The sequence below is a fragment of the Amblyomma maculatum genome, chromosome 6 (genome assembly GCF_055883805.1).
Source record: "Amblyomma maculatum isolate TAMU_Amacu chromosome 6, ASM5588380v1, whole genome shotgun sequence".
Lineage (NCBI taxonomy): Eukaryota > Metazoa > Arthropoda > Arachnida > Ixodida > Ixodidae > Amblyomma > Amblyomma maculatum.
Window position 1 is genome coordinate 115,888,424 of NC_139349.1, and position 27,935 is coordinate 115,916,358.

The 27,935-nt window shown below is 43.6% G+C and overlaps 1 pseudogene; it reads left to right on the forward strand.

Annotated features, from left to right (window-relative positions):
• The first annotated feature begins 21,261 nt into the window (after nt 1-21,261).
• The window catches only part of LOC146186636 (uncharacterized), a 97,208-nt pseudogene continuing 90,534 nt past the window's right edge, over nt 21,262-27,935 (forward strand).

Below are 27,935 nucleotides of genomic sequence, written 5' to 3' on the forward strand. Positions count from 1 at the left end.
AATTGGTTCACATGAAGGAAAAGGCGCAGTATCTGTCAGACTTGTTTCTGTGGACACCTGAATGGCGCCGTAATGGAAGGAAGGAAGGGGGTAGTGAAAGTAGACAGAGAGAAATAAGAGCAGTAGTTGATGGCTGCAGAGTAATTTCGACCACCGGGGAATATTTAACGTGCGCTGACATCGCACTGTACACGGACGTCCGGAGAAATGCGAAGTTCTGCCTTCAGTTGTTTTTTCTCGTTTTGTTTTCTCCCCCTTCCCCCCTCGTTGCGGTGGCTCAATGCTTAAGGTACTTTGTTGTTGAGAAGAAGCTCCATAATACAAAGAAGCATACATTAGCGGCCACATTGCCACATTTGCGAATTACGCGCCCTTTTTTGTTTCTGCTTACGCGGGTGATATAAAGTTATGAAGGTAGTTATAAAGGTTTCCGATATAGCTTGCTCCTCAACACATGATGCGCTTTTTATATTGAATAAAATAATAAACGCGCTTAATCGAACTTAGCTAGAGTAATTTTTTCCTTGGAGGAAATGTTAAGCGTTACACATATGGCATATTCATCGTTCTATCAAATGTGAAATCGCTTCGTGATACTCATATCATTACTCTCAAGCATCTCAAGAATGCCGTTCTATAGGAGCCAAATTGAGCCAGCAATACACGCAGCTTTAATTACTATAAGTATACTTTCGACTGTCGTTTCTTTGAGCTTGTAATTAATTGCCTCTTTCAGATCCCCACCGCTTTGAATGCAAATATAATTCTTTGACTTCAGATTAAAGAGGCGCCTCTATATCAAGCCTCACTATGACAGGGAAAGACATTAGCATGGCCGCGTCTACCTACTAAAGAAGCTCGTGTCTGATGGAGTCCTGCAAGCATAAGTTATATCGGAAAGGTACAGGCCAGCGCGCACCTGCATCCTGCATTCAAAGTTTAATTAGACGCTTCGAGATCGAACCATTTTCAAATAGGTGATTCAACCTAGAACTGTACACTCTCTGCTGGCTTTATCCGTCAAATGGAGACGGCGACCGGACAGGGATTAGAGGTAATCTCAAGTGCCTCAGACCTGATTGCGCGGAGTTCAATGCAATCGCGTTGTCACTCCCTGAGTCCTTCTAAATGAATAGTGGACCTTGTGTCGCGCTGTAAATCTTTGTTCAACCATGCGCGATGGCCGCTTATTCATGCAAGGCTGTGATATGAATGCCGGCTGAGTGAAGCGAGTTGAGACGTCATTTAAAAATGATCATTTCGCAATCGCTAAAGAGCATTCGCGAAGTTAATTTATTCTTTTAAATAGTAAAGGAGCAAACACAATAATTGCACCTGCCATTTCTAAGTGATGCGCCTTGCCGGACATCCTGTACAGTATAATAAATCCTGCGTCATCTGCGTGTGCAAAAGTTACTATCATCATCTAGTTAGGCATATGTAGTTACCTGAGCACTTTCTAGCAATAGCCTCGAAGTTGGTTTTTAATTTTCCTACTAACACGTTTTGCTTATAGGAACCAGCAAAAAAGTCTCGGAGGCACTTTGGATCAGTAAACTGTGATGACGCGAAAGCCTCTATGGGCAGGTGGTCCGAAGCACTCCACTATGGCACCTCTTTCTCCCTGTTTTCACTCCCACCTTAGCGATGACTCGAGAGCATAAGCTACCAGCCACCATATAAAGCCCCGCTTCAACCGAACCGGAGGCGGCGAGGTGGAGAAGGGTGGCTGGTCCTGGCCCTGATGGGGCTTGGATAGGTAGGTCACCGCCGCTTGAGGCGGGGGCTAGCCTGCCACCGAATTGTTATCCGTTGTAGGCCATCATTGCGCCCGCCACCGCTCGGTGGTGGACGGCGGCTGTTGCGGCGCGCGTCTTTCTCTCCCTCTTTTTTTTTCTTTCTTCTCTATTTTCTCTTCTGTCCATTAAGGCAGCGGAGGTGGCTCAGCTTCAGAACCTATTGGCAAGCCCGTTCATTTTCTTTTCTTTCTTCCTACAGCCACAACAACTACAACAACCGAACCGTATAAACGTGCCTGCGTGGCCTAGGGATAACATGAATGCGAAGATCTTGGCAGGCTGATTCAGATATCACCCTCCAATATGGAAGGATAGGCCTGAGTTGGCAGCACCTGCGAAACTTAATGTCAGGAAGCCCTACGTCCAGTTAGTGCTCGGCCACGTCAGCTGCCGGCTACCGCTTCCCACATAACGAAAGCGTTGCGGACGGGTGGACGGACTGACTGACGGAGGAACAGGACATGATCAGAGAGCATGAGCCATTAAAGGCTATCGCCTTAAAGCCTACCGGGTATAAGTGGTAAGATTCCCCAAGACAGCTTTCCCTTCATTCATGTTGCTTTCGAATTAATGTCGTTGATTCATTGCCGGATCCGAGTACAAGACGCCTAACAGCATAGTCCACGCGACATATGGGCACTACTTGCAAAGGTTAACCATCACCTAGCTCTAATAGCCTCACGAAGAGGCAGTAGCTAATATACTTGCGATTTTAGCATTACACACAATCTGTAATGACAAATATTTGTGGTATATTTAGTCATTCTTAATTCGGAGCCGGAAACGTATACATATTAGTTTCTTTCTACTCATTATGTCAATACGCATCAGAAAAGCGCACTCTCCAGAAAACTCTGCTTGGGATAATAATTACTTGGATGCGCTGGTACCACATTAAAACAAAGGTAAATTGTTTTCTCGCAAGGCTCTACGGAGCTTCCTACCTGTTTTACAAGTAGAGAGGAGAGCAATATATATATATATATATATATATATATATATATATATATATATATATATATATATATATATATATATATATATATATATATATATATATATATATATAGTTCAGTTGGAAGAGCACCGGACGCGATATTCGGAGGTGTCGTGGGTTCGGATCCCATTATCGGCACGTTGTTTTTTCTTCTACTTTGTGTTTAATTATCTTTCACCTGAATAGATTACATTACTCATTTATGTGATTATCAAAGTAAAAAAAAAAGACAAAGTACAATCCCCAATGCTTTCCTTGGCCTCGCCGACTGTTGGCTTTTTTCATTCATGTATTATAACGAGCACCCTCATTTCCCTTTCATTTATCTGCTTGTAGCTTACGGGGGTCTCGGTTCTGGCAGTCTTGAAGCCATAGGTAGCGTGCGAGGGTTCTAGCACAGCTTTCGCCCTCGCTCTTGATCACGTTCTACGTGACGCTGGCGGTAACACAGAACGTTCCACGTCCTCCGCTTTGGTTGAGGGTGGCGCTGGTGAACACTCTCAAGGTTCGTATACAGACAACATTAATACCCAAGAAAGTAGCAGGGGGGACAGCGGCCGATGTAGCTCAGTTGGAAGAGCACCGGACGCGATATTTGGAGGTCGTGGGTTCGGATCCCACCATCGGCACGTTGTTTTTTCTTCTACTTTGTGTTTAATTATCAGACAAAGTACAATCCCCAATGCTTTCCTTGGCCTCGCCGACTGTTGGCTTCTTTCATTCATATATATATATATATATTTATATATATATATATATATATATATATATATATATATATATATATATATATATATATATATATATATATATATATATATATATATATATATATAGCATAAGTATATAGACGTACTTGGTTGCTAGAGGTTACATAAAAGTGAAAAATTGCTTCATACTGTTTCCAAGTTTATTTGTCGACGTTTCGGCAGGAGCCCTGCCTTTCTCAAAACTGATGGTACATGATTCTTGTTTGTCTTCTTATAGGGTTGGCAAGAGGTGATACAAACAATATGGGCACACACAGGTGAGTCAGCTGGACACGCACAACACACACATACACACACAGGTGCGGAGAGCAGGCTAGGCCCAATGGGTCATCAACCCAAGGGCCGCCGCGAGTCATCTGTATACAATACAAGACACAATACAGGCAACCGCAGAACAACCTTAAAAAAAAAAGAAGTAAGTAAATATGTGGGACAGTAGAATGGTGAAATACTTTGAGGTTTTCGCTAACAGATGTGAGGGCCAAGCAAAAGAAGAAAACAGGTGGGGGAACGTGTTTGCTGCAGGTGGTGAGAAAATTATTTTTCTTGTTCTCACTGGGAGCGCCCAGCGTGATGAAAAAACCAGGTGGGCACTGCTGGTTAGAAGAACCTGACAGCGGCGAGTAAAGTTCGAGCAACTTGCGACGGGAGATGAACCTCAAAGAAAGAATAAAGAAAAAAAAGAAGTGAGTAAATATGTGGGACAGTAGAATGGTGAAATACTTTAAGGTTTTCGCTAACAGATGTGAGGGCCAAGCAAAAGAAGAAAACAGGTGGGGGAACGTGTTTGCTGCAGGTGGTGAGAAAATTATTTTTCTTGTTCTCACTGGGAGCGCCCAGCGTGATGAAAAAACCAGGTGGACATTGCTGGTTAGAAGAACCTGAGAGCGGTTCTTCTAACCAGCAATGTCCACCTGGTTTTTTCATCACGCTGGGCGCTCCCATCTTTTAGTGAGAACAACAAAAATAATTTTCTCACCACCTGCAGCAAACACATTCCCCCACCTGTTTTCTTCTTTTGCTTGGCCCTCACATCTGTTAGCCAAAACCTCAAAGTATTTCACCATTCTACTGTCCCACATATTTACTCACTTCTTTTTTTTTTCTTTATTCTTTCTTTGAGGTTCATCTCCCGTCGCAAGTTGCTCGAACTTTACTCGCCGCTGTCAGGTTCTTCTAACCAGCAGTGCCCACCTGGTTTTTTCATCACGCTGGGCGCTCCCAGTGAGAACAAGAAAAATAATTTTCTCACCACCTGCAGCAAACACGTTCCCCCACCTGTTTTCTTCTTTTGCTTGGCCCTCACATCTGTTAGCGAAAACCTCAAAGTATTTCACCATTCTACTGTCCCACATATTTACTTACTTTTTTTTTTTTTTAAGGTTGTTCCGCGGTTGCCTGTATTGTGTCTTGTATTGTATACAGATGACTCGCGGCGGCCCTTGGGTTGATGACCCATTGGGCCTAGCCTGCTCTCCGCACCTGTGTGTGTATGTGTGTGTTGTGCGTGTCCAGCTGACTCACCTGTGTGTGCCCATATTGTTTGTATCACCTCTTGCCAACCCTATAAGAAGACAAACAAGAATCATGTACCATCAGTTTTGAGAAAGGCAGGGCTCCTGCCGAAACGTCGACAAATAAACTTGGAAACAGTATGAAGCAATTTTTCACTTTTATATATATATATATATATATATATATATATATATATATATATATATATACAGGGGGGTTGAAGCTCGAATATGTCCGGTAGGGCATAGACTTAAAGTAGGTGACACACGGTAGAAAAAACAACACATTATTCCGACGTTTCGGTCGGGGTCCGGCCTTTGTCAAGGAATCCTTGACAAAGGCCGGACCCCGGCCGAAACGTCGGAATAAAGTGTTGTTTTTTCTACCGTGTGTCACCTACTTTAAGTCTATATATATATATATATATATATATATATATATATATATATATATATATATATATATATATATATATATATATATATATATATATACATACATACCTGAAATAGATTCTGTGACTCCTTTTGAGCAACAGGTTGCAAAAGTCCAACCACCCAAATCAAATAAGTCTGCCAGTTGAAGTGTTATTGTGTCATATCCAGACCTTGGGGTCTCAGGTTCGACGTGGTTATCGGGAGTTCGAGGGCCTTCTTCGCTATTCGGCGCGTGATCACCTTCAGAATGTGCTTGTCGTGTTCTTGAGGCGGAGATAGGGGGTCAAGTACAGAATTCTGCTTGTTTCAAAGTTACCAGTATTAGAGAGAATTTGCTTCTCAGTCTCTCTTTGTGTTTGAGACACCGCGGACCATTCGACCACCTGGCCTCTCGCCTTCTTTAGCTTGTCGAGGGTGGTCTTCGCCAGCCTATGCTGGCGAATAAATACTTAGGAATCTAATTTGCTCTCTCTCGGATATCGGTTCCGGTCCAAGTCAAAATTCTATCTTGTCTGTGAATTTATTGGAGGGATGGATATGCACAAATTCGCATATTTTTCGGCGAGCAATGAAGACCGCAACTTTTCGCCTACTCGTTAACAGCGGTGGCTGCCTCTTGCAAGCTGGTCTTCATTTCTCTCAGAGCCCTGCGTGCCCCAAGTGGAGAAGCCGTCTGCGTACAGCGCGTGCTGTTCTTCCGAGACTTTCTACACGAGGATCGGGACATTCTACACTGCCAAGTTGAAAAGAACGGAGATAGTAGCGCTCCCTGTGGCGTCCCTTTCGCGCCTAATAGAAAGGGACCATGTTCTGCATTCTAGATTCTCACGTAGGTCTGTCTGTTCGCGAGGGGGCATTTTACGTACCCGAAGGTGTTTTCGCTGTGCCCTGTCTTCGAGAGGTATGTCGGGATCGTCTCGTGCGTCACATTATCGAAAGTTTCCTTCTGATCTAGTGCCAGCACTACCTTATCCAGTTCGGCTGCTTTATCAGGTTTAGTACCTCCCTGCTAAGCTGTAGCAGGACGTCCTAAGCCGATTTATTTGACCTGAAGCCGTACATCGATTGGGTGCACACTCGCTTGTTTTCTAGGTACTGAAATAGCCTGTCTCTGAGCATTTACCTACCTACGACGTGAAAGCAATATACCTGAAAGTGTCCGTACCTATGGAACTGTCTGCCTTGGGGACGAAAGTCATCAGCGCGGTATTCCACTTGGTTGGAAGAAGACTTTGTCCGTCCAGATCGCATTAAAATATTTATGGTGGGGTTGGCACGCGTGTTCCGGTAGATTGGCTAGACGTTTATAACGTGATTACGTCTCTTCCCGGCGCTGTCCCGTGTTTCATCCTCAATAAGGCCGTCTTCAGCTCTTATAGTTTGAAAGGTTCCTCTAACTTAGCATTTTTGTCTCCACTGTACCTGTAAGCTTCTAGCCTTTGGCCTTGGGTCGTCCTCAGGTACTGGTCTGGGAGGTTCAGCGCTAGCTGGTGTGTATCGCTCTCTCTCTGTAGGAGTTTCTGCTTCTCGGTGGGCGTCTGATTTGGATCTATGAGCGTTCGTAGCGGCATTAAATCCGCCGCGCGGAACTTCGCCCGTGGTCAGATTTCTAGCCCAGCCTTCCGGTTCCTTTCCTCCCTCTCCTCAACCGACTATACCTACTCAATTATATGGGTTCCCGATCATACAGGTCATCCAAGCAACGAAGCAGTTCACTCTTTTGCTCGAGGATACATCAGCTGAGCAGGTAGTATCACCGCCTGGGGAGATGCTCGCGAGCGCATCAGTGTCGTGTCAAAAAATCTCTCCAAAACCGTGATGAACGAACCATTTACCCTTCACCTCATAAATCTCTGACTAAGCTATACTTATTCAGCAGGTGACGTGGCGCAAGCTTCAGTCTCGTATATTACCATTTCCTGCTTTCTTAGCTTTGATCCATCTAGGACTATTCTCGCAACAGTGCACCCTGTGTGTGGCGCCCAAATCAGTTTTCGAACTTATTATGATTAAATGCCCGGAATTCTACCTTCAAGCCACTTGGCAAATCTCCGACATCGATCGATGGGACACTGCGGATTCCAGCTTTGAATCGGCCGTTCAAAAGCGGCTGGCAGACTGGGCTTTGGGAGTCGCTGGGAAGCACTAGCTTTCGGCCACAACACGTAGTCAGGAGCCAACCCGTCATTAGGATGTACCCACTTAAGGCTCCCAACATGGCATAAAGTTTTACACCACCCCCACCTCGGGAGAAATGTCAGGTGTTTACCCTTAGCTTGTCTACAAACTCACTGGATCCGCTTGCAACAGCCGTTTTGGCAGGGTCGAGCGAGTACCAACTCCTTCAGTCTATATGTGACTATCCACAGTAGAACTCAGAGTGCGCATGTAGTGCATACTCACGCCAATATTCTCTCTTTTCCAAAAACATGGTAAAGCATACCGTATAATAAATAATACGCACGTTATTTAGATAACAACAAAGTCTTTTTACCTTTGAGTGCAAGCAAGCTTGATGAAAAGCGAAGCGTGAGGCGAATACCAAAAATTGGAACTTTTAGCCACAAATGGCGCCAGTGAGCCCCATATTCCTGTTGGCCAAGTCGGACGTGCTGAACACGCGAGGAACCTAGTACGTTACGCGGTAGCAGAGCGGCGCGGGTGACTCGGGCCCAGCATAGAAACTGTGCGTCTTGCTTTTAACCATTATGTGGTATGCGGTACCATGCTCACCTTTGACCCTCCCAATGTTCAAGAATCATGTCCGTCGGGGTGTATAGGACCCTTAAATGTTAAACCGTGCAAAATCCAAAATTTGGCCCGCTTCACCCGAGAATTGACATCGGGAAAATTTGGCTAAAATTGATATTGAAGTATATTGAATCGGACCACACGCGATGGAAGCCCCCGAACTTTAGCCGACTCTTTTCAAAAATTTAACAGCTGTGCCACATGGGGTACCCCAAAATTTAGGAGAGAAACACGAGCATAGCGCTCGCTGTTGAAGTTTCACGCCAACGGGCAAATGGCATTGCCCAGTGCAAAGTCGATTACATCCTCGGCTGTCCCTATCGCAGGTAGTCCCTAAAGATGGTGTGGTAATGCAATATTAGCGATTTATGCGCGGTATGCCTTTATATTTTGGCTGTCGGCAACAACCTAATAAGCATCACCATTAATCAATTACATTATCTCACGCAGCATTATAAATGCCTAATAGCAGGTAATCGTTCTTAGGATGCCACTTACAAGCGAGCGAGGTAGTTTTCAGACTCATAGAGAGCTAATGTAATTCGCTCTTGTTAGCTAGCTTGTAATTAGAGCCGTGTAAGGTGCCGCTTACAAATCGTTCTCGTGTTTAGTAGTCATATTGGCACGGACATCAAAACGTGAACTTAGAAACAAATTAATGCCTGAAACAAGGCCACTTACAACCTTTTAACATCTCCTTCTAATCACAGCCTTTACTAAACGGTCAGCTACTTTTTAAGAATGCTGATGAACGTTCCTCCGTCAAGGGCTGATATGGTCGGAGTCCACAATGCATGAAACGCCACCTTCACTCATTAAGTGATGAGACAAAGTACTTTAATCGCACGCACATTCATGGGTCGATACAATAGAGGGTTTACAAAAGTACGTCTGGCAACCATGAGCGGCACGCTGATCCCGCTCTGGCCGCCATATTTTGTTCGCTTCATCCGTTCGCTTCGTGTCCGTCCGTCAGCGCTCGCCGTTCTGTTCGCGCTTTTCACGTTTTAACCTTGTGTGCTGTGCTTGGACCTCTCTTCGGTCCCCGGCGGTTTCTGTTAGCGACGCCTAGAAGCGTATTTTGACAGCCGAGACGTGGCGGGGCCCACCGGCCGCGCTGCCGAGCGCAGTTACAAATTGCTCTATGAGTCGTGTATGAGCCCCTCGGCAATCCGCAGCGTCATCCCTATCCAGGTACAGTATCCAGAGTTCTGTAATGTGTTTTTTTTTTATCTGTGCGCCTTTGCTGTTTACTTAAAAGCCTATGAGAGATCATCGCGAGTATGTTTGCTTGGTTTGCGCAATCCCCGTCGCTCATCCTACTGGAAGATACTTGGTTGGTGAAATGAGCGAGGATGCATTTTATTTTATGATAAAAGGATCGCGCGTAATTTGACGTAAGTTGGACTGGCGCTTAGCACTATCCTTCCCATGCCGTCGACGCAGTAGTTGGCATTAGTCTCGGAAATAATCGGGGTCTGCGTAAAAAAAAAGTGCCATGGTAATTTGTACTTCCAGTAATTTAATATTGATTGGTGTGCGATTGGCGATGACGAGTTAATAAAATCTTTGTAAATAATTGATTAATTGATGAAATAAAGAAACTAAAAAAAGGAAAAATTGGAAAGTAAGGGTTTAAAGGTGACAGAATGAAAAACCAGTGATTGGTGATGCTAAGGAAGAAAATTTAGAATGTGTAATTTATTAATTGAAATAATTGAAGAATGTGTTCAAAAGTGTCAAATTGCCCAGAATGGAAAGCCGATTGTTGCTGACACAAGCGTATTGGTGTATCAAAATATAAAACGTCAAATAAAATAAAAATCAAGAAAGAAATGATAGAAATATAACATAACATACATAACATAGATATATAGCATACATAACAACATACACTTGTGTGTAGTATGTTACTTTTGATGAATTCATATTTCACTGCTTTGTATTCTTTTCACCCCTCCTGCTGGGGCCCAGTTAGGACCTGCAGTATTTGGTAAATAAAATAAATAAATAAGAGAGCCAAAATATAACACATGAACAAAGAAAACATCGTGCGTGTGTGTGTATGAGAGAGAGACACTATCGCGTTATACCTTTAACGGCGGAGCTTAAGTGACCCCCTAATTTTTCTATAATGATATAATATAATATAACTCTGATTTTATGAACACAGCCTGTTGCACAAGGCACAAAAACTTCGCAGTAATGTGAGTTGACTTTTCAAATTTCTTTTCGTTTCAGCTGAGTTCCTCCTCCGAGTTCCTCGAAGCTTCCAATGTCTGCGCTTTCATATGAGATTACGGCTTCAAATGTTTACATTCTGGCAGAAGGAATAAACAAGAAATCGACATATGTAAAAATTCCAGTGAATTTCAGGTAGCTGTGAATTAGCGAACCATCGGGTGACTCGAAAAAGTACACAAAAGTGAAGCGCACGCTTCGTTATTTTGTCGGCCGCGCTGGCAGGTACAAAACCTGAGCTGCGCGCTCTGGACGTGGACCGGTCGAAACGGGCTGCACGTGAGCATATTACAACCCATTAGTAGGATGTCATCTTTTCCTGCTTTTCTAGACGCCACGGGTTTGGCAGCTGCTTGCTTTTGCAGCGTGAAACACGCACCTCGGGCACACTAGACAACCGTATTGCTCTCTGCACCAAGCACTACCATTTCGTACGACTGTGAAAAGTAGTTTCGGTAATCATGCCCGTGTCTTAAATCCAGTACACAATGGTAAATGCCACCTACGTACAAAATGTTTCAAAGAGCGCATTTGCACAGTAGCGTTCGTTACACATGGATTGTTCCTTCTCCCTTGTCTTCCATCGCAGCATAAGCTTTCTTTCAAGTTCACAAGGCTCCATAGCGCGCAAAACAAACTTGCTGTTTTAGGTGATAGCACATTCTGGGAGCGAGCTCCTAGTCAGAGGGACGTGTAGTAATGCTTTACATGACCCTTGTAAAGCCGATTAGGACTGCAAACGAACGGTCGCATACACGCGTATACCTTGATTCCGTGCGCGTCTACGACGGTGCGCTGCCTGCAGAAGGGCACGCAACAACATGCTGGCATCATTCCGAACAGAGCTTGTAGCTAACATCGACTGCTGTGATGTTAGAAAATGAAACAATCGCTTGTGAGCATTCCAATGCCCCTTTCGCTGCATGCACGGGTTCTACAAAGGCGCACTTTGACAGCGTCGCGGGCGGACTGAGCAAAACATGGCCGCCGCGCACAGTTTCTGTTTCTTTCACTAGATGGCGCTAACTATTGTAAAGCCTCTATTGTTGCGCCCGCCAGTGGTAATTAATTTCTCCCTACGGGAGCCCATGCATCGTTGCGATACATAACCCAGGAAGGGGTGATTATGAAACCGCCTGCTGTAGCAGAGCCTAATGTTTCTGCGTTACTCGGAAAGAGAATCTAATGAAGCTTTTTGTACGTGCTGTCTGAAGGAAGGTGCTAACGTCGCCAGGATACAAACACTACCACAACCGCCACAGCTCGAAATGAAATCATTGCTTGCACGGCTCATGTACCCTGAAAAAATTTTCCATCGCTCGAAATAATAGACGAAAAAGTATACGTACTACAATACCCACAGTTCATTAATTTGCGGAGAGAAATGTTCACACTTCAATTAACATATTTTTGGCTTGTTCTGAACACAGCAGCTTCACCAATTTAGCAGAAAATTATGTTTACAATTTGGAACTGCCAGAACATAATGCTCTAGCGAGCAGTTGCGAAACTTGCGTCATATGATTCATTATTCGCTTTACTATCGGCCGATATCTCCACTTTCGCGACATTAAATTTTTCCGCTCTTCATTTCATAAATATTGGCTCGAAACATTGCGAATTATTATTTGTTGTTTTCAACAAGCCGCCGACTTGCGGCGTTATCATGTGATTGTAGCGCTAGGAACAAACTTGTGCTGTTCGTTTGCTCATCCTCGTAGTTGCGAAACGTGGCTTTGTCACTTTCTTTGTATCGCGAGATGCGCCGAGATTGAACTGGAGTGACTGCAGGCAAGCACAACCGTATGCGTGTTGTATAATCACAAATTATAACGGGGATGAGCCCGTTCGAATTTGTGATTTCCCGTGTAGTCTCTAAGAATGAGCGCCTTAATAAAGAGCTATACAACAGAAAAAGTTACGTAGTAATAGAAATATAATTTCCCGCCTCTTTGCTGGAATTTATATTGTATTCATAGTAACGTATCTTTTGAAATTTTTAACCTTCCACGCTATGAAACAAATCAGCTCTCGGGCATGTGGGCTACAATGTTGCCCAGAGTTCATCAGACACGCCTTCACCATGAATTTTCCTACGAGGCGTTATTCGTTTATTTAGCTTTCAAACGTTTGGCTGCTTTTACAGAATTGACTTCACTTTACTATTATAATATTAATATTATTATTAATATTATTATTTTATGTATATTTCTGTATTACTATTATCAATGTCAGTTTTTTGTTGTTGTTTTCTCTCTATCGCTTTTTTTTTCCTTTCGTGATCTGCTCAACAATTCTCTCACTGTGTATATAAGACATGCTTCTCATTCATTTCTTTCTTTCCGTGAGACTTTTCGTCTCAGTTTCATTTCATGTATTATTTATTTCTTCTTTTTTGTTCTATCTGTGTGTGTAAAACTTGTGCGTGCATTTTCTTTTTTTTTCTCTTTTTTTTTAATTTGTGCTGCAGTACGAAGACCACATGGTTGTTCCTGCGCACAATAAATAAATATTGATTATTATTATTATTATTATTATTATTATTATTATTATTATTATTATTATTATTATTATTATTATTATTATCATCATTATTATTATTATTATTATTATTATTATTATTATTATTATTATTATTATTATTATTATTATTATTATTATTATTATTATTATTATTATTATTATTGATTTATTGATTGTCACTTCATAAGCGAGACATTTCCAGTCGAAATTAAGCAATAAATATCCTAGCCCAGCAGTTATATTATTTATAAAAATTGGTTTACAAGAAAAGCAAGAGTATCTATCACATTTTTCTTTTCCGTGGACACCGGTATCGCGCCGTAAGGAATAGCAGGGGTATGGGAGTCAGTGGAAAGAAAGAAAGGGGCGCCAAGTGTAGGGCTGCGTAATGACATTTTATTTTATGAAACACCAAAACAGGCTGACCTTTTACTACCCAAATCACCAACTGCCGGCTATAGTGCCAGTAGCAGGCCCGTGCGTTTTTTTTTTTTTTTTTACTGCAGTCACAACAATAACAACAGCGACAACTGAAAAAAATTGCCGACGATTACGTTACTGCCTAATGCGAAATTTAAGCACAGCTCATCAGCTGTTTCAACTTTCGATAGATTGAGGCAAAAACTTCGAGCAAGACACGTATGTACAATTACAGACAAAATTTTTTTTTCACACATATTTCTTCGAGAAACACGTCACTAACGGTTCTTGGCGGTCATGAAATAAAATGTGTGGTCGAAGAAATGAAGAGACCAATTAAGTTATCAGAAGGTTGTCGGAGGCAGCGCGTGGGCCCATAGGAACATTGCGCGACGAACAGACTGCAGCGACTGACTGATGCCGCTGACGCTGCTTGCGAGTGAAGCGAGTGAGAACGGGATGCACGCACCATGATCAGTTGGCGTTTCGGTAACCGGAGAGCACCCTCGCCGCCAAGCAGGAAGAGGGGGGGGGGGGGGGGGGACCCTGTCCTCCTCTGTCTGCATGCGGCGACGGTGTTCTACACAGCCTGCGCAGGTTAAAGATCCCCAGGTGGTCGAAATTACTCAGTAGCCCTCCACTACGGCTCCTCTTTCTCTCTTTCCACTTCCACTCCCGCCGTTCTCCTTTCCCATACGGCGCGGTTGAGGTGTCCGCAGAAAATAAGTGAGGCAGTTACCGCGCCTTTCCCTTCCTATAAATGAATCAGTTTTTTTTACACAGCCACGTTGCCTTGACTCGCTAGCGGCGTCGCGGCATCAGTTAGTCGCTGCTAGCGCTGCCTCCGGCGATCCCCCCCCCCCCCTTTCTTTTCTCGTGTTCTCCTCTTGCTGCGCGCGCTCCTGCCCCTATCGTTCGCCGCTGAGTGTACCCCCTCCCCCTCCTCGTCCTGCGAGACTCCGATTACCGAAGCGACGGCTCGAACTGGGGGGATGAAAGGGGGGCGCAGCCAGTTACGAGGCCGACGCGGCCCCCGACCACGCAAAACCCTGGAATGGGCGCCAAAGAGTTGCGCTCTAAATGTATCTACTGGCTGCCAGGTCGGCGAACAAGCGCTATGTGCTTAGGCTGACCAGCAGACTTGTATGAAAAGAAACTGGCGAACAAATTGTATGTTATTGTATTGGTTTCGGAAGAGCCTTATTCGTTGCAAACCAGACACACAGTAAAAAGAAAGCACATGAGAAGCACGAGTCGAATGGCAGACGGTTTGTGAGGAGCCTGGCTTGTCGAAGACAGTTACGGGGTTAGCAGCATTAACGGCGAGCCATGCAGCTCTAACACCTCGATGAGATTGTGGGGCAATCAAAATGTCATCTACTGAAATGAACTGATTCAATTTCATCTTTCGAATGCAGTTCGAATGACGATCTCAGTTATTTTTCTTTCGGTTGCAAGTTTAACTGACAGACAGGAAATTTCATATTTTTTACTGTATTGCAACAGCGGTTTTCATCTGTAAGCAGTCGAACGAAAACAAAAAATATTGTTTTTACGTCAGTTCAGGCTTACACAGCACCTCGCAATGTCTTCGTCACATGGTTTCATTTTGATTGGTTTGCAAGTTGTAGTTGAGAATAACTGCAAAATTCATATTTGATACTTAAAAGGGGTTCTGTATCCTCGCTCCGTCGCATCCCTTATTAGTGTTCAGCAGGGTAGTGCTCACGGCAACTGACTAAGCGATCACTTACGGGAGATGCTATGCGCACGACTCAGCCCCAAAGCAACCTCATTATCGTGCAGATATCAGCGAATATAAGGCATAGCTTTGGGCGCTCGTCGGAAAGGACAGAAGTGCCTTATCGCGATGTACTTCCTCTGCGTTACGAAGCGTGGGACCATAACGGAACATTCTTGTGCCACCTGGGAAGCTTGTGGGAGAAGAATGAAAGGACGCAGATCTAGGAAGTACCACGTAAATTAGTCGTTACGACGCCGTGTCCACAGGGCAATCTTCTGGCTCCTGCGATGGAAATATCGCTTTCAGGCTCACTCAAGTAACAACTCTGAATATGTGACGGAAAAGGCATCTACACTGTTATTACGAAGGCCGCCCCTTCCTCGCGAGATGTCTTTCAGCACAAGTTAGCTGAGCCAATGAACAAAAAACTGCAGGCTAAAGGAAAAAGTTATTTCAAAGGGAATAATTTCTAGAGGTTGCCTTAGCTGGCTTCCCGCAATAAAGGTTTGCGTAAAATATGTGTGAGGAAATATAATTTTTCCTTGTAAACATGCAAATCTCCTCAAGGAACCACGGCATTATTTTTCGGTTTAAAATAATCAATGTGAACCAAATAAAAACTCTGCTATATACGTATCGACAATAGAAACATGATTAGAAGCACTGATTACACACGTTAATTGATGGTCAGTTATATTCATATAAGCATCGCATATTGTATAAGCTACGTATGCATTGGTTATAGCGGCTTATCTGGTGGGAATGTAGCTCACCGGAACAAACAAAAATGCGCGAAGATAATTTGAACGAGAAGATACAGCCCAATAAGTTGGTTAGTGTCTCCTACGTTACATATTCTTAATGCACTTCAGTGAAAATGTTTTTTGAGTTTGTTGGCTTCGCAACATCATTGGCGAGATGCGATAAAAGCAACTTTATTTCATTACATACATTCTTTCACCAGTGGTGAAATAGCACACGCCAACAACCTAATGCTTAAAATTTTTAATTAGGATAAATATTTGCATTTTTGTATGATCCCATATTGATTGGCGGATAATAGTACCAGCCCACGCAGATTCATTGCTTTCATTTTTTACTAAAGCCTTGAATTTAAAGAGCTGGAAATAAGTTTGTAAAGTAGACAAAGCTTAATCACGTTTGCTCAACTCTTCCAACCGGCTGTTGTCTTACTAAATGCGTGAGCCTGAATGGTAATTACCTAGGGCTAGAACGCTGCTTCATCTATCTCCGGCACGAAATAACGCAGACTAGCCAGCTTGCTGAGTAACTTCATGGACGCTTACACAGAGCCTACCTGACACTAGGCAGTTTGGCAAACGTTCAGTAAAATCCCAGTCTTGCCTATCGCGCTGATGAGGCTAGTTTTTGCTTATTTTGTATTATTTCGGGAAAACATTTCTCAATTAAAAACAAGAACCGATTTTAAGACCCGACTGAGGTTTATGGCTTCCCTGCAGATGGTGCTTACTTAAAATTGCCAGCAGCGATTTTCAAAGTGTTCAAGGTTAACGTTCGGGTGTAATGAAATGATAAATCTCTTCAAACTAGAGCTATATGTTGTGGCATGGGGATTTGAAGAAAATACATCACATTTGAATTTCAACGAGAATTCCAAATTGTTTATCACCATTGCCCGTTACACTCACCTAAAAATGACATTTTCAAACGATCGAGAGAATAATTCTCAAATTTAGTTCATTTATTGTGGAGACGGTAATAACGTAGCAGATTGTGGGAACAGTAACAAGCTGTATCAATCACGTCGCCTTTCTCGGCCCACCATCTTATCTTAGTACCACCGGGCTCAGGAAACCATTGCCGAGGACTTGATTACCACGAATTTCTGGCCTGATTCGGAGGACGAATACGTATCGCGGGAAGCATGCGCTAGTTTCTTTCCGCATTAACAGAAAGAAAGCAGCATAACCATGTGACATGCAGCCTCTAACACTTACGACACATACGCTGTGCATCGTACTTTTCGGGTCAAACCGTAAATGCGCCCCTCTGTAGTGGCTCCGTGGTTAAGACTTACGGCTGCTGATCCCCAGAATACGGAATTAGGCCTCTGCTGCGGCGACCACTCTTGGATGAAGTCGAAAAGCAAGGCGCCCCTTTACTGCGCGATGTCAGTTCGCTTTTAAGAACACATTTTCTAGCGTTCCTCATAGCCAAGTCTCTTTTGGGATGTTAAACACTAGAAACGAAACAAACCAATTCGTATATTCCTATCCTAAACCCCTTCAATGAAAATGCAAATATTCTTCTAGCTCTACATTCATTTAGGCAACATGACTTCTGTAGTATATATCTGCTTCATATCTTGAATACTTCATTGTACAAATTATTACTTCACAAGGCTGAGTCCGAGCATAGTTTAGTGCGACGAACAGCGATAGGGAAACATCGGCCACATTCACATGAATTTTCTCTTCAAGCATTCATTGTTTACATAAAGAGACGGCGCCGCCTTGTTGTTAAGATTCATCAGAAAGGCCCGAGTAATCAAGTTTGCATTCATTAAAGAAACGTGTTTCCCTGTATACCGGAGGCAATCGGTTCTTTTTGTAGGCTTTATCGAAGTTAAAGGCAGCATTGGTTCGCGAAAGCCATTTAAAAAGCTTTCGTGCTACGACTTGTCTCATTTACCCGTAAAATAGCGCGCACTACGCATGTGCAATAAAATATTCATGTTGCTTTTTTTTCCTCACACCGGCGTCCTTATATACGCACAAGTTAGGCCTTCTTGATGATAGCCCTTAAGTGCAACGTGCTTCAGTTTTGTTCTAAAATAATGTGTCTGAACCTTCAATACCCATTGTCGAAAGAAAGACTGCAGCGAAACGAATTATTATTAACCAGAATTTAACACTTACACGCTAGTCCCAACGATGTCCTGGACAAATTTGTTTTAAAACAATTTGTACAACAAAATGCCTTTTATTCCTGTAGAAACCGCAAGCAGCTCCCTAAGCGCGTTCCATACGCTGATGCCTGGCCGCCTTTTTCCCACGCAGGTACGTATTTTCATTGACGTCACGGACTCTCCAGAATTTCAAGCACGCCATTGAGGCTATGGAACATACAGTTGCAATGTTTTCTGTATACGTGCGCGTGCAAAATTCCTTTTATCTATAATTTAGTGTGTTTCGAAAACAAGCCATATTTCAAGATCGCTACAGTATGCTTAGAAGCTGACTTATAAGATTTCCATGAACTGCGAGTGCTTCTTAGATTGTTTTTACGCACGATCCTCAACTCGCAATAAAGAAAATATGCGCTTGTGAGCAGTTTCCGCTTATAAAAACTTTATGAGTGAAACTTGATGCAACGAGCGACAAAACAATCACTGGTTGCATCAAACTTACCCTCTCCTCATCAGCTTTGTTGGGAAGCTTATCAGCTTGGATCATGATGGTTCTGTGAAAACTATCCTGCTCTGTTAATAAAACATATTAATATTCCAGAAACAATTATTGCTCCCTAGTCACAGCATGCCTATTTCGTAGCATTTCTTCGCCACCTTAAGTAAGGCCTAAATTGGCTAAAACGAGAGAAATGGCTACGCTTTGTAGCTCTCACCTGACCTTGTATCAAGGAACTTAGCTCACTACTCATGCCGGGCTGGTCGGCTTCTGCCTATTTTCAGAGATGCACATCGAGCAAAAAATAAAAAGAAACTTGCAGTAAATGTTTTCGCAAACGCAAAGGTGGTTTAATTGCACAAAAAAAAAATAATGTCAGCCATTTGTAAGCATTTTGAAGGAATTAGCGGTATGTATATGGCCGTTTGAATATAATCATTGAATAAGCATTTCAGCCTAGTAACTGCCAGGGAGAAAGCAAAAAAGCTACATCAAGTTGCCTCAGACGATATCCCATAATGCACACTTCTATTCATCGGTGCAGATATTTTGTGATGTCCTGAACCCCATTCAATGAAAGGTCTTGTACGTGTCGCATACATATGTGTCCCATACGCTCCTCACATCCAGCCGTATGTGACGAGCGAACAGTGGGCAAACAGTAAAGATGTTGACTACGCTGTACAAAGTCCTGTTTGAATTGGTAAACAAACATGTACGCACACGCATCGCATCCGAAATGAACTTAAACGGAACAGAACTTCACTATGCTATTTTTGTATCTACTTTTCTATCGTTTGCTCTAATGTAGTCGGGCTAATCAGCTGTTGTTCTGGGCTTTCTTCGAAATATAATCTTTTCTCTGATACTATATACTTATCTTTTATGACTTTTTGGTCACGGACAGCAGGTCTGGTTTCTTTCGTCCTTATTACCCATACGTAGATATATAGCTCACGTAACACAGTGGGTGTGGAGTAAACAATTGCAGTCCGGTGAGCCTGGTGGCCTGGTTTGCAAACGCGCCTAGCACTTGCCTTTCTAAACAGTGTTATGCTGCGCACACGGCAGGTTGAACAAAAACTCTCATGCTCTTTGACGCTCATCCAATCCGCCGCTCCACGAATTCCCATTTAACCAATCTGTGCGCCACTGAAACTGGCTTAGAAACAAGCGATTCCTATGTGCCATAGCACGCCAGCCTCAAAGAGGCGAGCAATCAGAGAGTGAGGGGATGAGCCCTTACTGCACCAGGCGAGTGGCATGGCGGCTTCCTTGTAATGAACCCCTGAGGGCAACCTCGAATCGTGTCGCTCAACGTCCAGCGGCTAAGCGTTCGGAGAACAGCCGACCGATGCTAATGTCCTCATTAGGTTAGGGTGCACGTCCTTACGCCAGCTTCCCAATCCACGCGCCAAAACATTTTAATACCTGGACCCTCATCTCTGATCGTTTCAACTTGCAGCTTTGTCTTTACATTTGCGCCCCTGATGTCGAACGATGGCATCAAGGAAACAGTGCTTTAGTCCTTTCGGCCCATAGCCACTAGAAAACGTTGACATCACACAATGCGACGACGAGGTGTGTTACTGTATTAATTATGCGCTTTATATATTAAACTGCCTGAGCATGTCCTTAGAAAAAATAATTTTGACAGACACTGCATTATGATGAGGGCATCTACCCCATATTTGCACTCGCAATAATCGCTGTTTGTGCCGCTTGGGGCGCTTTATCTTATTATTGGTGCTCAGCACTAAGGTCATTAGGTTAATGGTATACGAGACCTTACTGCGTTTTGCTTTCGTTTGAAAGCAAAGGTACCGGAGCAGTTTGTTACAGCAGTGCAACCAGCCAGAATGTATAGACATTTCATCCTTAGTCCGGCAATTATGTATACATGATGGGCACTGGGCTCGGTGTAGTGTTTTATTTGTTTATGTAGAAACACCATCGCATCCAAGGCCCCTTCTTTCTGTACGCTCTGGTGTATAACTATTTTTTATTCAACCTTGGTACGGTGGCTTACTTGCAAAACAGCTCGCCTGCGTATCCCGAGGACTACTATAGAGCAAAAGCATTTCTTTTATTATAACGCATGAATTCCATCTTACAACCCGGTAAATCGCTCGAATAATGTGCAGTTCCTCTAAAAAAACTGTGTGAAGAGTTACGTTCGTAACTATATTGTTATAACATCAACTGTTCTTTTGTATACGTCATTATTTGAGTATATGCTGCATAGGCCTGTGTTCACTGATCACATTGTTGTTATAAGATTTAAATACAGGTTTTTTTGTAACATTAATCAGAGGAATGGTTACATAAATCAATCATTCAAAAATCTGTGTCATAAATCTATGAGTCGGTGAAGTTAGCAAGTAACCAGTTTAAAATCCTGATCTCACTTTAAAAATTCGGAGAGAACTGCTGAATCTACAATGCAGAAATACGAAAGCCTGAGCGTTGGTGCAGCGTGGGGTGCATTACGTTTGTTCTCGTTATCATTGTCAACTAAATGCACCGTCATTATTATTGCTACTGTCCTCATTATCATTATCACTAATTGCAGCTCATTGTCATAGCTACTATCATCCTATCGGTAGACAAGCACAAGTATGATACTGAAATGATACGTTGTGACAAGCAAAAAGACAGGTCAACATGACAACAGGATGGCAAATGATTATCAGCTGGTCTGGTGCGAGGGCTCCTGCCGCAAACTGTCTTACCTAGGCAGCGGAAGATACGGTATCTTCTATATCAGATATAGAGCGAAACTAAAGGGATCTCGCCGCTCCTCTGAGCAGTCTTCGACATGACGGCGGGGCAGCGACCGCGCAGTCCTTGACGCGGGCACTGCGTAGACAGCCGAGAGCATAAAAACATATACAGCAGCACGCCTGCGCCAGTGCGCTCTGGGAAAATTCAGTCTTCCGGGCCTCTCTCGTGGCCGCTCTAGGAAACCGTCTTGTGTTTCACCGGGTCCGCGATAGACGCATCGTTCTCCTCTTATGTACGGCCGCCGCTACCGATCGCCTCAACGAACAAGAATGCCGTGAGAATTCCTTTTGCCGCAGACTGTTTAATCGAGCATTGTTTTCGCCTTTGTTAACTTTTACCTGAGTTAGTAATATTTTTACGCTGTGGTTTTAATGCAACTCTTACCCATACTTATTATCTGGAATACTTGCTTTATTATCTGGAGTGTTTTCTTCATTGTCGGGTTTTCCTCTTGTCGTTTAACTAGTCGTCTTTTATCAATATCTTCTCGTGGCGTTTTATTCGTTATTGTACTCTAATATTTATGCAGCGTAATTTGGGCTACTATCTATAAGTATTCAATTTTTTGTAAACGACAGTGACCTTTTTTGAACTTATTCCTCAATCACACACCGACACACGTACTTCGCTGGTTGACCGGCGTAACTTTTAAATGTGTTCTCAATCTTCACAGAGGGACGACGAGCAACCGTAAAAGTGATCCCGCGCCTCTTTTGATCGTAAAGCTCCTCTCGCGCCACTGCTTGTCTTCTTCCCAACATTTCAGGGGGCACCGAGCGATCGTCCTGATATTTTCGCTGAAGTCGACGATGGCGTGCGACGATGAGGATGTCGAAGGAAAGATAGAAGAACGTTATTTGCTGGCCTCAACTATGAATGATGCTTGGCTGATCTGCCTCCCTTGGAGATTTTCAAGCATCCTCCACTAAAGCATCCATGGGGCCGCTGTCTCGAGGTGGCGTCGGGCGGCCGGGGGAGGGGGGGGGGGGTGTTGTCGTGTTCATGTCCTGCGGGTCATTAGTCTGGTCTTCTAGGGTCTGGTCGGTTGGTCTTTGTTACTTTTCTTCAGGTCCGGGCTGGGGGTGGGGCGGCGGTAGTTCCGTCTGGGCGGGTCTAGGCAGCAGTGCTGGGGCGGCGCTGCGCGGTGATATGGACGGGCTCTCGGCCGATGGTCGCGACGTACGGATGGCGTCGGCGCTCCAAGGTGAGGATTGGGATGACTTGTTGACATGCGCGAGGAACGCAGATGTGAGGCGGAGGGCTTGGTGTCTTGGTGCCAACTGATTTATTTTCATTTATGTGCCGGCCACTTTATTATGCGTGCGCAGCATATCTCTTCCTGCTCAAAGACTAGACTTCCACTCGACGTGTGTTACCCATTAGTCTTTTTCAAGTTCAATATAGAGACATTCAAAGACGATTGTTTTCTGCAAACTGAGAGCTCATGAATCTCTAGATTTGATGAACGACACTCTTATGAGGAGAGGTCATACAATCTCACACTAGTTTGGCGTCATCTAACGGACAAGCGTAAAACTGGGAAAAAAATCTTAACTAAGAGGTCGCAGTGATTTTTGTCTGTCAATGTATATCTCTATCTTCATTCCACGTTCCAGTAGTTGCGCTCCCTTTAGGGCCGCCCTGCTCGCTGGTTGCATGACCACATCCTAAATAAGATTCCGCTTCCTGCATATATCCATACTTCAGAGCGCTGGCAACCACTGTGCCTCCGTTACTTCCTTGTAACATTTATTGATAGAAATTTCCCGATATTTATGCGACGTGCATTGAGAATGCTGAAGCGGAAGACACAGCGGGCTCCGCTATTGTCTATACACTTACTGCGCCGTTTACAGGACCAGACGACAGCTCTACTATTCTGGTATCATGACGTATGCGAGAGCCGGTGAACGTCTTTACCCGGTGCTTCATTAGACTCTTCTTAAAAAGCTATATGCGACAATCCCAGTAAGGCCACATTTATGCACACATCTGTAAGGATTCTCTGTGAACATTGGATGGGGCTGCTTTCATGCGAGGTCACTGTCTTTATTTAGAGTAAACGCACACCGCTCCCCCTCCCTCTGTCCAGATCGACAGACTGTTCTCAGGAAACCACTGAAGCTCGCGAGCGTGCCCTTGTGATGAGACCTGTATAAGCTGTCTATGAGTAGCGCTACGGCTTTGCCTGTCACACTTTGAGGATCCTGAACTGGCTCTCTGCTGGACAGATGAAAAGGTTTTCAGACAAAGGGAATGCCACTGATTCTATTGTATAACACGACCGAAGCTCGAATACGCGTCATTCATTTGGTGTCCTCATCAACTGTATCTTATTAACAAATTAGAGGCACTTCAAAACAGAGCGAGTCGATTCATCTCACGTCAGTATTCACGTTATTCAAGCATAACAGCAATAAAAGAGAATCTTAAACTTCCAACATTAGAAAGAAGACGTAAGCAATCACGCCTTGCGTTTTTTCATAAACTATACCATAACCCTATACCTCTTTCTCAGCACCGATAATTACGCCCGCCACACGCACGTTTCATCGTTTTGACCACGATAAAAAAATCGAGCCCCCATTTGCACGAACAGACGCAGTTAAATTTTCGTTTTTACACCTAGCGATAAGAGAATGGAATGCTCTCCCCTCTTCTGTAGTTAATACTATCGATTATGACCAGTTTACTTCATTACTTAACGATATTCTAACAGCGTAGTGGGAAATTTTCACCTTTTGTGGTTTACTTTTGTTTCGATTTTTCCTTTTGCTTTAACCTTTGTGTGTCATGTATTTTCTTGCATATTTCCGTGTCATCATATTGTGATCATGTTTTTCCTAATTGCTTCTTCTTGTATATTTAGCACTTTTACATGCCGCCACGTTACTGTTCCGATTTGTTCATTGTGTTTATTTCATGACGTTACCACCCCCCCCCCCTCTTATGTAATGCCCACTTGGGCCTTTAGGGTAAATAAATGAAAAAAAAAATGAAAAAATGAATTTCGAGTCGCAGATTTATTCGGCGTTTTCTTCTCGAATATATCATTTTATTTGTTTCGCTCATCTGCATCTACAACCATCAAATAAACAATCACCTTCCCCTGTGAGAACTAGCAGGCCAGGTTATTATCGCTTTTATATAATCCCAGCCAGTTCTCTCGGAAATAGACCCGTCGCTCTATAGTAATTGCATATTTTTACAAGAAGCTTTGAAGCATTTATATCTATGCAAGGTGTTAAACTCCGGGGATGCACAGGAAACGGCCCGGCTTAAAAGATTAAAATCTTTTTTGTTCTTTTAAGCTTCACTACGCTTATAATTACCCAGCACTAATCTTACAGGATTGTTGATTTTTCGGGAAGAACATAGAATGTGGTGATCGCAGCTAGGACATGTACTGTACTACTTTTGCATTAATGAAAGTCACCTTGTGTCTGCTCCTGGCAAACCGATGGTCGTGTACTATTGTCTGTTGTTCAGGAGTGGAAAGGTAGCAGAAATCAAAAAGCATCACTAGCAGTTGAGCCTAAAATCAGCAGAATTTCGGTGGTGTGAATTTGGAAAGCGCTCTTAAGAAACACATGTGCCACTATTCCAAAAAAGCTCAACATGTGGTCGACATAGCACCTTCAAAGATGTTGATGGTTATCGATAGAGGTTCAACAGCGTATGTTGACACATCTGATCTGAATTTCTATAGAGATCCAACATGCATTTTTGTAAGGGTAATATAAAATATCTATTAGTTACTATGTCACAAAACCCATATCGCTGCTGCGGAACACTTCATGTTAAGCTTTGCAATAAGAAAACAATAATACTGTATTGCTTGCGCGAAGCACTTCTGGCTACTTCGCAAGAGCCCATAACGTCTTGGTCGTTATGGCTTCAACTATGGGAAAATTATTAGTTGTCCACTATGCTAATTATTATACGTACTGTGTACTCTTTATGTAACAATGTCATGTATTTCTTAAAATAAAATTACGATAATGATATGATCATTCATTCTTTCTGTAAAAATGAATACGTGAAGAGTAGTGGATATGCAGCTAAAACACAACAAATAAATACATAACACGAAATATTAGGTATTTTTAGACCCGTGGTAGCCCCGCCGTGCACAAAGCTAAATGAGGCATCAGATTTATCGGGGATAGCCTGAGAGTGCTTCATTACAATTCCAATTATCAGCGACAGCCACGCATGCGCACTGCCATGAATAGCATGCAGAAAGAAGGTAAAATTGATGTATGAAGACTTCTAAAGGTGAAAACGATTGGCTTGTGGGGTTTAAAGTCCAAAAGCGACTCGGGCTATGAGACGTCGTTGTGGAGGACTCCGGAAATTTCGACCACTTGGGGTTCTTTAATGTGCACTGAGAGCACACCGCACATGGGCACCTTGCTTTTCACCTCCATCGAAAAGCGGCCGCCGAGGTCGGGATTCGATCCCGCATCCTTGGGAACAGTATTTGAGCACCGTAACCACTGCGCCACCCCGGAGGAGTAGTGACGAAAAAGTTATGTGTTTCTCTTTCGACCTATCTCGTCTGTGTCTTTGTTTTGAAGTGCGCTAGTTTGATTTCCAAGACGAAAAAGAAGCACGGAATTTGGTCTATGACATTATATAAAGCGAACTATATAGTATACGCGAACATGCAGTCACCCACATGGCGTCTAGCTGTTATTGTCCCGATCAAATATTGGTCTAAAGTAATCGATCCGCGACTGACTAGGCGGTGTGTAACACTTACAACCGGAAATACATTTTACTCTCATCGCAAAAGGTAGGGGACAATAATAATGTTTCGACATAAAAAAGTAGCCCCAAAATCTGAAAGGAAGGTTGTGAAGCAATGTACTTGGTCGTAGAAGCAGGAAGACCATTACGAAAAACCCAAAGAATCACTCTCTAATGGTTCGAAATATCGCAGGCGTGGTTTTGCACGCCTTAAACAACGACCTGAAGTAACTGCACTGAGAGACACTACCAGTATAACTACAGTTATTCATGAAATAAATAAGAACTCATAAAATTTAAGAGTTCTCTCTCCATCTGCAGCACTGTCTGCTTCAATCATTTGAACATAGGACTGAGCGTACGGTAGCTCCCGGGGGCAAACAATAGGGTACGTGACGCTGAGATCTGCTGGATGGGTTAGTGAACAGATGTGGGAGGCAACGATCAATACTAACTCTCGCATGGTAGTAGCTAACAAGGAAGAGTCGTTGATCAATATTTGGTGCAATGAACGAAGTTTTCCTTTCCTGCGGCGCTACATCAGTGCCCTCTATTTTTCAAGATAAACTGATATAGCCCAAGATTTAAATTATACGTTAATGGCATAATATACAGAAACGTCCAGGCGCCTGGCTTAAATCTGAAAACGCGTAAAATGCGACCAAGGGAATTTTTGTTAAACGTATGCCCATTGTATTTGCTAAGTCGCAGTAGGCCGTCTTATAGGTAAGATCTCCGGGTTAATGAACTGTTTCTTGAATCTAGCCGGAAGACTGCAGCAATGAAGATAGTTACCCTTAGTCACCCAACGTAATATGTCCAGCATTAGATGTGTTTAAAGCGACGATTCCGGCGAAAATTAAATAACAAATGAAGCATGTTATAGTCAATTGTAAATGACAGAGAGGCACGTCACTTTATTTTTAGCGACTATCCGGACAAAATTTTTTGCCTAATTCTTCCGGCTGCACTGATAGGCCTAATGACTTGCACCGTTCCCGCGGTGACTGAGAGGAAAAGGCCAATGAAGCGCAAGTAGATACCCACAACCACCACCACCACCACCACAACCACAAGCTGTGCAACTGACGTGGCTGCGTGTCTTCTCCACGACGTCATCCTGCCCCATGGTGCGCCATGCTAGCTGCTTACTGACCGTGGCCGTTGCTTTCTTGCTCGAGTAGTCGACGAAGTCCTCCGGTACTGCTCCATTAAGCACTATTTCACCACCGCTTACCATTCACAAACGAACGGCCTTACCGACCGCCTCAACCGCACGCTCATGGACATGATATCAATGTACGTATCGGATGACCACCGTGATTGGGACATTATTTCGACATTTGTAACGTTCGCTTATAATTCGTCCCGTCACAATACAATGGGCTACTCCCCCTTCTATCTTCTATTCGGCCATTCATTTCCGTTTGACAGCGTACTGCCTCCCACCGCTAACGCTAGTTCCTGCGTTCGTGATGCCATAACCCGAGCTGACGCCTCCCGTGTTATTGCTCGTCGCCGACTGGCTTCCTCTCAAAACGCACAAAAACGACGCCATGATACTAGTCATCGGATTTTCTACTACTCTCCGGGCTCTCTCGTTTTACTCTGGACTCTCGCTCATCGAGTTGGGCTGTGTGAGAAGCTCTTGCCGCGCTACACAGGCCTCTGCCGTGTTTTACAACCAGTCACTTCCGTGACATATGAGGTCACCCCTGTGCATCCGACACAACAGTCCGCTTTGCCGCTTACCGATATCGTTCATGTCGCCCGCATGAAGCCTTACTACTTCAACTGCAGTTCTGCGACATAG